We start from the raw sequence: 13,574 nt of genomic DNA, 5'->3' as shown, positions 1-13,574 counted from the left end.
TGGTCTGGTTAACATCCTAAGTAAATCATTTTTATTTTATTGAAATTGACAGCAACAATGGAGTATTTTTACAATTTGTTTTACACGGTCCCTTCTTACTCTCTCACACTCATTTTCACTACTTTCTGAAATACCTAGTATTTCCCTTCCTTTTTTCCTCACAATTCAAAGAAGGTTCTTTAGTTTGCTCTGGATTTGATGGCAATAATGTCAATGATAGGAATTCATCCATTTTCAGTACCTGGATTTTTTTTTTTTCAAATTTGTAACTGAATGACTCCTGTAATGTTGACAAGTTTCCACGTGCATGTTCTCTGATGCATAAGAGGAATGCAAATCCAAGCCACATTACCTATCACCTCACACTCGTTAGAATGGCCACTACTGAAAGAACAGAAAACAACAAGCGTTGGCAAAGATGGGAGGAATTGGAGCCCTTGTGCACTGTTGACGGGAAAGTAAAATGGTGTCGCCATTATGGAAAATAGTATGGAGTTTCCTTAAAACAAAACAAAACAAAACAAAACAAAACAAAAGAATTACCATACGACCCGGAAATCCCACTTCTGGGTATAAATCAGAAAGAATAAAAGAGAATCACAGACATCAAAGAGATGTCTGCACAACCATGTTCATCACAGTGTTATTCACAATAGCCAAGACATCAAAACAAACCAAACGTCCATTGACGGATGAATGAGTAAAGGAAATGGTGTAGACATACAACGGACTATTTTGCCCCAAATTTATTGAGATACAATTGACATATAACATTGTATAAGTTTGAGGTGTACAGCATGTTGATTTGATCCACTCATATATTGCAAAATGATGACCACCATAGCGTTAGCCAACACCTCCATCGTGTCGCATAATTACTATTCCTTTTTTGTGGTTAGAACACTTCAGATCTATGCTTTTAACGACTTTCAAGTCAACAACACAGTTTTATTAACTATAGTCACCATGCTGTGCATTACATCCCCAGAACTTATTCATCTTATAACTGGAAGTTTGTACCCTTTGACCAGCATCTCCCCATTTCTCCCACCCCCAGCTCCCAGTAACCAAGACTCTACTCTGTTCCTATGTGTTCAGCTTTTTGAGTTTCCACATAAAAGTGATATCATTTTAGTATTTGTGTTTCTCCATCTGACTTATTTCACTTACCATAATGCCCTCGAGGTTCATCTCTTTTCTCCGCATCCTGAGTAGAGTGGGTTTGGGTGGGGTGAAACCAAATTGAGACCCTTGTGCACTGCCCCGAAAGGTGGGGGGGGGGGAGAAGCTGGTCCCTCAGCCCACTCTCCCTTTCCCGGTGAAGGGAACTCTTTCTAGCTGGGAAGTTCCCTCTTGGTGCTGAGCAATGGCAGCTGGGGGTGAGGGGTGTGGGATGACGCAAGTACAGTGAAGCTGTTCTTCCTTCTCTTCCTCTGTGATTGTCTCGGGTTTTTGTACCACTGTGTTGCTGAAGGTCCTAAGTGGACTCCCCAGAGCTGTTTTCACTCATGGATAGCCGTCTAATTGTTGATCTCTGTCGGGGCACAGAGGCTGGTATCTCCCCTACATCGCCAAATTGGTGATATCACCTCTCTGTCTACAATGGAGTATCATGTAGCCGCAAAATGAAGGAAATTGTATCACATGCTACAACATGAATGAACCTCGAAGACCTTAGGCAAAATTGAACGAGCTCTTCACAAAAGGACAAACACTGTATGATTCCACTCATTTGAAGGATTTAAAGTAGTCAAAATCCTAGAAACAGAATGTAGAAAAGTGGTTATCAGGGGCTGGGGGGAGGGGCAGAGGGAATTAACATTTAGTGGGTATAGGGTTTCAGAGTGGCAGATGAAAAAGCTCTAGCGATTAGTTGCACAACAAAGTGAATGTACTTAAATGCGACCGACCTGTACACTTGAAGATGGTCACGTGGCAAATTTAACATTACAGTTTTTTGGGTTTTGGGTTTTTGTTTTGTTTTGTTTGCTACATTAAAAAAATATGATGAGCTGAGGCAGATTGAGAGGAGACCTAGGAGGACCTGTCAGGAAGAGCAAATGAGTTGAGCATGTTCTGGATCCAGGGCCACGTGACAAACAGGGACCAGTGGGAGACTGCGGGCTGGGGGAGCCTAAGGCCGCAGAGTCTGAGGGCAGCACCAGAGGAGTGGGAGAAACCTGGGCTTCAAGACAGACCGGGCCGTGAGTCTTTGCTCCAGGTAGGCCCTGATGTGCTCGTGCCCTGGGCTACTTCCCTAGCCTCTTAGTCTTTCCACATCCTCTTCTCTCAACTGAGAGTTGTGACAGCATCGACCTCCTGGGCTCATTGCGAGGATTTAAAAAAAGCTCATTCAGCATACAACAGAGTCACAAAAACCAAAAAGAAACCAAGCTAATACAAAAGAAAATTATCAAACCAGAAAAATACCATATGGTATCACTTATATGTGGAATCTAAAAACATAAAAAACAAAAGATAAACGAACCTATTTACAAAACAGAAACAGACTCACGGACATAGAAAACAAACTTATGGTTACCGGGGGAGAGGGGCTGGGAAGGGATAAATTGGGAGTTTGAGATTTGCAGATACTAACTACTATATATAAAATAGATAAACAACAAGTTTCTTCTATATAGCATAGGGAACTATATTCGATACCTTGTAGTAGCTTACGGTGAAAAAGAACATGAAAACGAATATACGTATATTCATGTATGACTGAGGCATTGTGCTGTACACCAGAAACTGACACAACATTGTAAACTGACTATACTTCAATAAAAATATATATTGAAAATAAAATAAAATAAAATAAAATAAAATAAAATAAAATAAAAATAGCTCACTCAACGTTTATTAGAAACTTTCAAAGTGTCAGGCGCTTATCTCGGTGTGAAATCACAGTGAACCAAATGCTTTCTCATGGATCTTACCTTCTAGTTGGGAGACAAAGACACCAGCCAACCAGAGCTCCTATCAGGTAATGTAAGTGCACTGAAAAGAGGTTGACGTGAAGAGGAGGAAAGTGAGTGGATGGTACCGTGACTTTGGTAGTCACAGGAGAGCTACATTTTAATTATATCTATGTGGGGGTTCCAGCTCATGTATGTGGGTTGCAGCCTGGTTGTGATCCTTTCTCCCAGAATGTCTGAGCTGCTTCAGCATCAGATGAGGAGACAAGTCTTACAGAGATGGCTGAATGAGCTCCTACCATTGCACAAAGCTGGTTCTCTGTGACACATCTGTGCAACACGCACACGTGCGTGCATCCGTGTGTGTGTGCGCGTGCGCGCGCGTGTGTGTACAGAGACACACCTAGCTCCTACTGGTTCTCCTTCTCTAGCTGGAGCCTGACTGATAGATTTTGGTACTGGAAGAGGTTCTAGAGAATAAATATTAAAGATGAGTTCTCTGAGATTGTTCTGTGTTTTGGAATTCCTTTTTTAATCAGATTAGATTTAAAGCCATTAGTGACTTTTATCCCAATTTTTAAAGGGAAATGGTAGTCCATTGTGAGAAGTAGCAAAGGCGTTTCTCAAATTCCCACGTTTGGATACTGATGATTAATCAAGTCCCTATAAAAGGCAAGGGTATGAGTGAGCACAAGTGATGCTACCTGTGACCATTTTAGTCAAAATAAGGAATGTAATGGAGATGATTGGCTGCTTCTAAATCTGCTGGAGAACTGAGGGAAGAAAATCATGTGCTCGGGTCCACAAGGTCCCTTTTCAAGATCTACGTAAAGGACCTGAGAGCTTCTACGAACTGGTTACTATTATCTCCTGTAGCCCCAGGGCCAAGATGTGGGAAAGCCAAATCCGAAGTCGAATGCTGTGATCGGCTGAACGACAACGCAAGTGGAATCCTCAAATTCTCAAGATCTCTTCTGCTTATGTTAGGGCATTCATTAGGAGATGACGAGATCCTGAAAAGTGAAGTGGGACACAGATGCGGACTGATGAAGCTGGGTACTTTGAACCCCTAAATTCTGTGAGGTGATTTGCCAGTAGAAGCAAAACTTCCTTCTGAGGGGGTTATTTATTCTTTGCCTGAGCAATCAGTGATAGTCTGGCCTCAAGGAGCAGCCTTGCGGGGCGCTGCTGATCTTCCTCAGAAGCTGCATCCACCACCTCTCTTTTCTTCAAAATCCCATAACAAGCCTCAAATGCCCACAGGCCACAAAGTATGAAGTAAAGTATGACCTTGGCAGAGGCACAAAATTGACCAAAGGAAGTACAAAATTTTTTAAATGCGTATGGACCAAATTCTGAGGAATTCATGTGGAAATGGTTCTTTACAGTGAGGTGCGGAGGTAAAAGGAAAATATAATTGAATCAGACCAAATTTTTGACTGGGGCTCATTAAGCTGAGACTCTGGATTAAAGGAGTTAGACAAGCCTCTCAGAGTTTGCCAGGTTGGTGCCTTAGTCCGTTCAAGATGCTCTAACAAAATACTATAGGCTGGTGAGTTAAACAACAAACATTAATTCATCACAGTTCTGAATTCTGGGAAGTCCAAGATCAAGGCAGCAGGAGCTTTCGTGTCTGGTGAGAGCCCAGCTTCTGGTACATAGAAGGCCTACTTCTTACTATGTTCTCATGTGTTGGAAGGGGGCAGGGCACTCTCCAGGGTCTCATTTATAAGGCCACTAATTCCATTCAAGAGGGCCCCACCCTCGTGACCCAATCACTTCCCAAAGGTGCCACCTCCTAATAATATCATATTGGGCATTAAGGTTTTGACATTTATCTGGGGAGTGCATGAACACTCATTCCACTGCAGTTAGTAGGCTGAAAAAGTCCCAAAGGACTTAAGGAGGAATGCAGTACTGCAGAGGAAGACGTCCAACGGCTTAAGGAATTTGGAACATTAGGGTGAACTGATCACATAATATGTGTTCACTCACCTGGGGAGGTCCAGAGAACATGACTTTCACCAAGACTGTGGTACGCTGCTTTCCAAGGGGAGCCCAGGCATCTGTGGGGAGCTCTGTGGTGGTTGATCAGAAATGACTGTGGCTTGCCCCTGAGGAAGGGCCATGCTACACTAACAAATATCATTGTCCCAGCCCTCTCCAAACAGACCTGTGACCAATTACATGGGTGATGTGTAATGGTAGAACTTTAAGTCATCAGAATTCTAAGAGATTATCTGATACTGCTTCTGACCTGACACCGATGTTTGGACTTACGGAAGTCATGGGATCAATGTGGTTTTACCTCATGTCCATCTCAGTGCTTGGCCCCTGAATCCACCCTCTGCTTATTTCCTTCGATTCAGAATGCATAACTGTATAGACATATTCAGAAAAATGACAAAACTCCTGCAGTGGTTCTCTGACTTGTAAAATGAGGGCTGTCATGAAATAGGCCTTAGGAAAGGCCAAGGAGAAGCCACTAGAATCACCTACCTAGAAATATAGTAAACCAAAAACAACATTTCATTCAGGAGGAGCGGGAGAGATTGTGGCGCCATCAAGAATCTGCAAGATGCAGGGTGGTGATTTTATGACATCTCTTTCAACTTACCTATTTGTCCAAACAGAATCAGACAGATCTGGGAGAGTCACAGTTGATTATAATAATCCTAACCACAAGATTATTTGAATTTCAGCTGCTGTTCTACGTGTGGTTTTGCTGTTTTACCAATCAAAGCATCCCCATTCCACCTGGTGTGCAGTATTGATTGGGCAAGTGCTTTTTCCCTACCAGTTAGTATCAGCTGGGAAGGTCAGCAATAAATCATCACATCTTACTTCAGGTGCTGATCATAACATAGAACTCACGGTCATGCGATGCCCACTGACAAGTGACATGGAAACCTGCTTGCTTGAGGGACCCAGAACAAGAGAAAATTCTCTGATTCGGTACCGATGGCCTTGTTGCGGGGGGGGGGAGGGGTTCCTGTGTCTAGTTTTGACTGGAAAAAAAGAACATCGTGCTTAGTTTTCAGTTATTACTTCACAATATGCAGGCACCACCTGTGTATTAGAGTTCTAATTGCTGCACACCAATTTACATAAATTTAGCAGCTTCAAACAGTACAAATGTATTATCAAACAGTTCTGGAGGTCAGAAGTCCAGGCAGGTTTGATTGGTTTCTCTCCAGAAGGTCTCACAAAGTTGAAGTCAAGGTGTTGCTTATGCTGGGTCACTGACTGGAGACTCAGAGACAGAAACTGTTTCCAAGCTCTTTCAGGTTATTGGCAGGTCTAGGTTCTTAAGGCTATAGGACTGAGGTCCCATTTGCTTGCTGTCTCAGCTGAGCCCAGTCTGAGCTCCCAGGACCACCCTTATGCCTCCTTAGGTGCACCCCTCCACTTCCCAAGCAGTAATGCTACATCACGGTCATGGAGGCAGGGATGCAGATAATGCAGGGGCCATAAACATGAACTTCCACTCACCAAGACTGATCTTGCTACACAAACAGCTGACTGTTCAATGTGCTAGCAGCCCAGACCAACACCGAGCACCTGATATGGCACCGTAACCCCGAGTGGTCAGTTGGCAGCTTGACTATTTTGGTCTGCTTCAAAAATAATCAGGGAGAGGGCAGCTCTTGGTTTGCACTGGAATAGACACTTATTCTGGATATGGCTTTTCCTTCTCACCCACAGTACACTTTAAAAAACCAATATTTATGGACTTAGAAAGTGCCTCACCAACATCATGATCCACACAGCATTGCTTATAAGCAGGGAACTTATTTCTCAGAGCTCATGCTCATGGATTTCACTGGTCTTATCATGTCCTCATTTTACAAGTCACCCTGAAGTGGCTGGTTCAACTGAACTGTGAAATCTTCTGAAACCTCAGTTACAGTCCTACCCTGGTGGCAGTGCCTTGTGGGGTGGGGGCAACATAACCTAGGAAGTAGCAATGTTCTTTCTTAGGGTCCGATATGTGAAACTATTTCTACAGTAGCCACAGCGCTTGTCTTCAGCAATGAAATGGTGACAACGTGAAGACCTCCCCTCAATATTACTCCTAGGTACTGAGTAGCAAAATCGTCCCCCACAAAATTCCCCATCCCCACAATTTTAGGATAGGCTAGACTACCAGTCCTCATTGCCAGTGGAGAAATGTTTTCAACATGGGACCAAACAATGACTCCACTGAAATGCAAGTTGAAACTGCCAGCTGACTACCCTGGATGCTCATCCCTCTCAGTCAAAATGGGGTTCCTCTATGGTATGGAGTGATGGAACCTACCTTCAAAGGAAACTGGGTTGCAACTACACAGGGCCCAAGGAGGAATATGTGTGGAACACCTAGGGCTCTTCTTAGTACTCTCATGTCTTGTGATTAGAGTTAACAAGAAACAACAACTCAATTCAGAGAGGACAGCTGATGGTCCAGGCCCTTCGGTAAATTAAGGTTGGAGTCATGCCTCAGGTCAAGCACCAAAACCAGCCAAGCTGCTGCCTCGGGGGAGGACTAAGAAATAGACAGCAAAAGGATGCAGAAATAAATACCAGCTAGACATGGTGACATGCTGAAGAAACCAGAACTGTAATAGTATTTACCTGATGACTTAATAACATCTCCCACCTCAGCTGGAAAGACAAACAACAAATTAAATGCTTAGGGCAAATGCCCAGTTTTACTAACAGAAATGTATAACGTTAAAGTTCTAATGCTTTTACTTAGCCTCTGGAGACAATTTTGTTAAGTAGCACATGCTAACAGGCTTTAGCAACACTCCATTCCATTCTAGAAGACAGCAATCTGGTCATTATTTCTTATTGATCATGGTGATAACAGGATTATATCTTTGGGGTGCAATCACCTTTGTTGAGAAAACGCTCAGAATCTTTTTGTTCTAGTAGCTTTTCAAGGTGCTTAATTAAGTCTGCTCTTTTAAATCTGAAAATAAAGAGACAAGTCATTAACCGAAAGACATGCAAAGAAACCATCATGCAGGAGCGCTGCAGGGAATAGAAAGAGGAGCTTCATTTTAGAAAAGAATTAAAAAATGGGTGCTGATGGCAAGAGGCAATCCAGTAAATACAAAGAGAGTCAACCGAGGTTGAAGGCCCAATCAAACTCTGGCGTGAAGAGAAGTCCCCTTGAGCTTCAAGGAATGAGACAGGCAGCTAATATCAGCCTAAGTAACTGTGAAGATGGCACTAACTCTCATGAAGGACCACAGTCTGAGAAACATAAGGCAGGGCCTGTACCCACCCCTCTACCCCAGCACTGCACTGGGCCCAACTCCTTAAAAACATCGGAGCGTTCCTTTTACACCCACCTTGCTGCTTCCTTGATGGCAAATTCAACATATTGTGTCCTCACTTCTAGAGATCCTTGGGCTCCATCAAGCAATGTGAAGACTCTTTCATATTCTGAAGATATTTTTAAACATAAACCTTTAGCATTTCTCAAATATGAAGAGGAACTAGAACTCAGTCTTGGTGGATCCACTAACTCAGTTATCATTCTTCAAAGGCTAGAATGTTACACAGTATACGCCCAATCAAGTCACCTTAGAACATCTACTAATGAAACTCTTGTAGACAATAACCAGATTAAGAGAGGAAAAGGAGGGGAAAGAGAGAAAAAGGAAAAGAAAAAAAAAGAAGGAAAAAGCGTCATAGTGTCACATTTTAGTCAAACTAAAGAGGAACCATCCTCAGTTATGTGAAAGCTTGCTTCTGGCAACGAATGAGCCTTAAGAGGTAGGTTGAATCTATTCTAAATCATAGAATGAGAGAGTCTTCCAATGGTTTAATTGATGGAAATTGTTATTCTGCTTACTTCGTCCAAACTGTCGAATTTCCTTCATTAACTGATGTTTTATATCAGCATTCATTTCCACTGGACGTAATGGCAGTTTTTTTGGCATCATTCCCAGCACAGACGTTGCCATGACTTTTGGGTCATCTGCAGAGAGATAGCTCGTAATGATTACTCCTACAAGGGCATTACTGCCAGCTTTTGAATCACTCCATCCTTGCCAAGGCTGCTTAAGTCACTGGACAGAGAATCCAATTGGTCAGGTGGAATACCATCTCCTGCCATATTCATAAGCTCTGGTGGAGCAGATTTTCATAAGAAGGACTCACATGGGGTGTGACCAATTTCCTTCCTCTCCTCATGGATATTGTGAATGACAGGGCCTTCTGGGAACCTACTCTAGAGATTGAGCTGCAATTAGGTATCTTACATCAAGCCTACATGGACATCCTCAGTTTCTAAAGCCGTTTATTTCATAGTAGGAGGATATGCCAGAGAGAACCCTCAGAATTGAAAATTTCTCAGGGGGAGTCAGAGAATAGGTGGAAAATGGGCAAACGAAATACTTAACAATTTGAATTCGTATTGAGAAAGAAGTAAGCGGGCATGGGACAGAGAGGAGGGGAGGGAGCCCCAGAGGACCACGTGGTCGGGGAGGGCCTTCTGATTCTCAGGGGGTGTCCTGTGGGCAGAGCCTGGAGGAGGAGAGAGAGCCAGCCTGTGCACACGCAGAGCAAGAGCTCCGGGCCGCGGCAAGGGCAAGCGCGGGGCCCCGGGGAGGGGACTGGCCAGCGACCAGAGAGTAAAGGACAGAGGCAGAGAGAGCAGGGAGGAGACGACAGGACACGTGTTAGGAGAGGACGGCGGGGCCAGGTCTCGCAGAGCTTGGAGACCAGCGTCGGGAGTTCAGATTGTGCTCTGAGTGCCCAGGAAAGGTGATGATGTGTTTTCCAGATGAACGTGGCATGATCTGATTTCTGTGTCAGCATGATCACTCCAGCTGCAGGGTTAGACAGTGAGGGTCAGACCCCTGGCCAGAATGGGAATCAGACAGATCAGATAAGAAGCTATTATCGTATCTGGGTGAAAGATCATGTCAGAGTGGACTGGAGGGATAGAGAAAAATGGTGAGATTCAGGAATTTTTACAGTAGTACTTACAGGGGAAATGGCAAGGAAAAGCAGAAAAAAAGAATGAAAGGGGGGTTACCGATATGAGAAGAAAGCCAGCAGATCGCGGAGTATGGGAATCCAAGAAAGTTTCCATGAAGGAGGGAGTGAACAACTGTGTCAAACATGGCTGAGACATCAATGGCAACCTCAACCAAAACTGGTGTCCTTGATGAGAACAACTCCCGCAAAGTGGAGGAGGCAGAATCCAGACCCTGCTGGGTAAGGTCATGAAGAGGAGGTGAGAATAGTCATTCTTACTATCTTCCACGGACATGGATAGGGCCCCGGAATGGGATTCTCCCTCTTCGTCCTGTTTCATTGGCAGCAGGCCCATGCTCGGCTTTTCCTCAGATAAAGAGGGACTCTCGGGTTCTCCACAAAGTTCCATTTGGTTTTCAGGCCCTACAGCAAACTCCTCTGCTTCGTCACTCATCACTTCCTGAGAAACATCAATGAACACGTTCCATTCACAGCAAAACTCCATCAATCACAAAATTGCAAATATTTTCTGTATGTCTATACAACCAAGAATTTGAATCGCTAATTTGAGTTTTAACCACGGTCCAAAATTTACCATACTTCAACAAATACTCTCTTCAGGAAAAGCAACTTAATTTTAATCCGTCTATTTTATTATTTTTAAAAAAGAAGCTAACACGCAAGATGTCGTCCAAAGCCAAACATGGTGTAACCATGAGTAACCAGGATTCTTGGGGAACGGGCAACACTCAGCAACAAAAAAGTGGATTACTTCTTTGAAGGAGGAGAAACCAATTTGTGTCAACTCTTTTTTTTGTTTTTAAATATCTTGGGTTTTTTTTAATTGATTTTTCTGGTTTTTTTTTTTTTTTTTGTATTTTCGGGGGGGTGGTGGAAGTTATTAGGTTTATTTATTTAATTTTTTTTTCTGTAATAGAGGTATTGGGGATTGAGCCCAGGGCCTCATGCATGCTAAGCATGGGCTCTACCACTTGAGCTATACCCTTCCCCCCACCCCCAACATTTGTGTCAACTCTTGTTAGGAGAAATAATTCCTTTCCTTGGTCCTCATTTTAAAAGGCCAACATAAACCTGAGAATCTCACAGGGACAGCTGAAGAAAGGACAACTATCGGCCTTTATCCTAACATCTCTCCTGAACTGAGACCCAGTAATCCTAAACCAAAGAGTACTCAAATACAGTAGTATATAAAAGGGATATACATCCTGTCTTGATGAGATACACTGCAGGAAGGCAAGATTGGTTTAAAATTTTAAACTCAATGGTTTAACATTCAGAAATCAATGTAATGCATCACTTAACAACAACGACAACAAACCAAGGGAAAACCTTATGATCACTTTTATAGATGGGTTACATTTCAACAATTAGTCATGAAGAAAACTATCAGCGATTTGGAATAGACAGCAACTTCCTTAATCTGATAAAGTGTATCTACCAAAAAAAAAAAAAAAAACTATAGCAAACATCATACTTAACAGTGAAACAGCAAACATTTTCCCCTGCGTTCGGACAAAACGGCGTCCACTAGCCATTCAGCCATGTACTGATGGTTCTGAAAGTGCAGCAGCACCAGGAAATTATAATCGTTGTAAAGTCTAGCCTGGAAAGGCAAACGTAAAACCGTCATTATTCACAGACGGCGTTACATAGAATATGCAAAAGAAGAAAAAATCATTAGCGTTAATAAGTGAACTTAATCAAGTTATTAGTTATAATAAAAACCGCTTTGTGGCCATCATCATTACCACTTTTCTTTTTCTGCATAACAGCAACAAGTAATTAGAATGCAAAAACGTAAATGCCATTGAAAATAGTATCAAAAACGTCAAATATCTAAATCTAATGAAACAGTGCTAGAGCACAACCCGAAAACTGTAAAACATCACTGAGAGAAATTAAAGACCTCAGTAAACGGGGAGAAATACTTTCTGCATGGATTGAAAGATTTGTTATTGAGTCATTATTGTCACTTCTCCCCCAAATGATCTCTACTAATCCCATTTAAAATCCCACTATGTTACATTTTTTGTGAAAATTGACAAGCTGGTGGTAAAAACAAACAAACAAACAAAAAAAAAAAACAACAAAAAAAAGTGCATGGAAATTAAAGGGCTTAGGATAGCCAAGACGGTCTTTAAGGAAAAGAACAAAGCTGGAGGACATATACTACCAAATTTGAAGATTTACTCCAAAAGCATTCTAAATAAAACAGTGTGGAAATGGAGCAAGGATGGGCAAATACACCAATGGAAGAGGACAGAGAATCTAGAAACAAATCTGGAAATAGGGAAACAGCTGGATTTATGACACAAGGTCCCCTGCAAACCACTGTGGAGAAGATAGTGGTTTTAATAAGTCCACTTGATATGTACACAGGAAAAAAATAAACCTTGCTTCTTACCTCACCCCATTCCACAAAAATTTATTAGAGATGAATGGGAGATCTGTTAGAAAACTTAGGATATTACCCTCATGGCTTTAAGATAGGCAAAGTTGTTTTTTTTGTTTGTTTGTTTGTTTGTTTTTTGAGGGTAAAAAAGCACTAACCAAAAAATCACAGATTGTCTAATTAGACCTAATTACATTTGAAACTTCTGTTTATCAAAAAGACACTATTAAGAGGGTGAAAAAGCAAAACAGGTATGTAGAAGATACTCAGAACGTTATAGGTATGTAAATTGTATCAACATTTATATATTTAATTATTCATATACTCATATATATCTATATATGATTAATATACATGATGTGTATAAATACTTGTGCATACTTATCTATGTATACACGTATCTCCAAAAATCAGTGGACTCCAGAATATATGCAGAACTATAAGCCAGTTTTAAAATTCCAGTATAACTGAATCACTATGCTGTACACCAGAAACTAACACAACATCGAAAAGCAACTATACTTCAATAAAAGTTACACACATCCTAGTAAAATAAGAGCAAGAGACCTGAAAAGGCACTTCATGTAAGACATACTCAAATGGCCAATTCATATCTTCATTAATCAGCAGAGAAATGCAAGTTTCGTCATAATGAGAGGTCCCTGCACACCCGCCAGAGCGGCTGAAACGACAGGCTGCCTGTACAGCAAGTGTGTGTATGTGGTACAACTGGAACACTCACCCACTGCAGGTTGAACCCAGATCTCCACCCAGAAGCTCAAGGACGTAGCTGAAAAGTTGGCTAGAAATCTCTCAAGGCTGAGATAAAGAAATCAAGAAAACACACACACACAAACTGAGCAATCTGGTTTGAGCTGAAGCTACGCAATTCTTGGAGCTATAGGAAGCATGAACTAATGGGGCGTTTCTTTAAGGTGCTGCTGTTTCAACAGCTCAGCCTTGACTTCTCTCTGCAAAGAGTGTAAACTGCCCTTGTTTGTGTCACGAGGGGCACAGTTTCAGTATGACCCTGTGCAGGGGAGGAGGCACGTTCCCCCAAAAGGTAACAACAGACCAAAACAACAGACATCAACCTTGCTAGGGAAGAAAAAGCACATCCCCATGTATTGGTTGGCTATGGCTACTTCTCCTTTACTGAACTACTGAACTGCTTCTTCTTTAAATGCTCCTGACTTTCTCAACTACTATGTTCCTCTCATATTTAGTTATATCTTTTTATAGATTGAGAACATATACCCCCTATCTTT

Source organism: Camelus dromedarius, chromosome X (genome assembly GCF_036321535.1).
Source record: "Camelus dromedarius isolate mCamDro1 chromosome X, mCamDro1.pat, whole genome shotgun sequence".
Classification (NCBI taxonomy): domain Eukaryota; kingdom Metazoa; phylum Chordata; class Mammalia; order Artiodactyla; family Camelidae; genus Camelus; species Camelus dromedarius.
Note: the sequence above shows the minus strand (reverse complement) of the source record.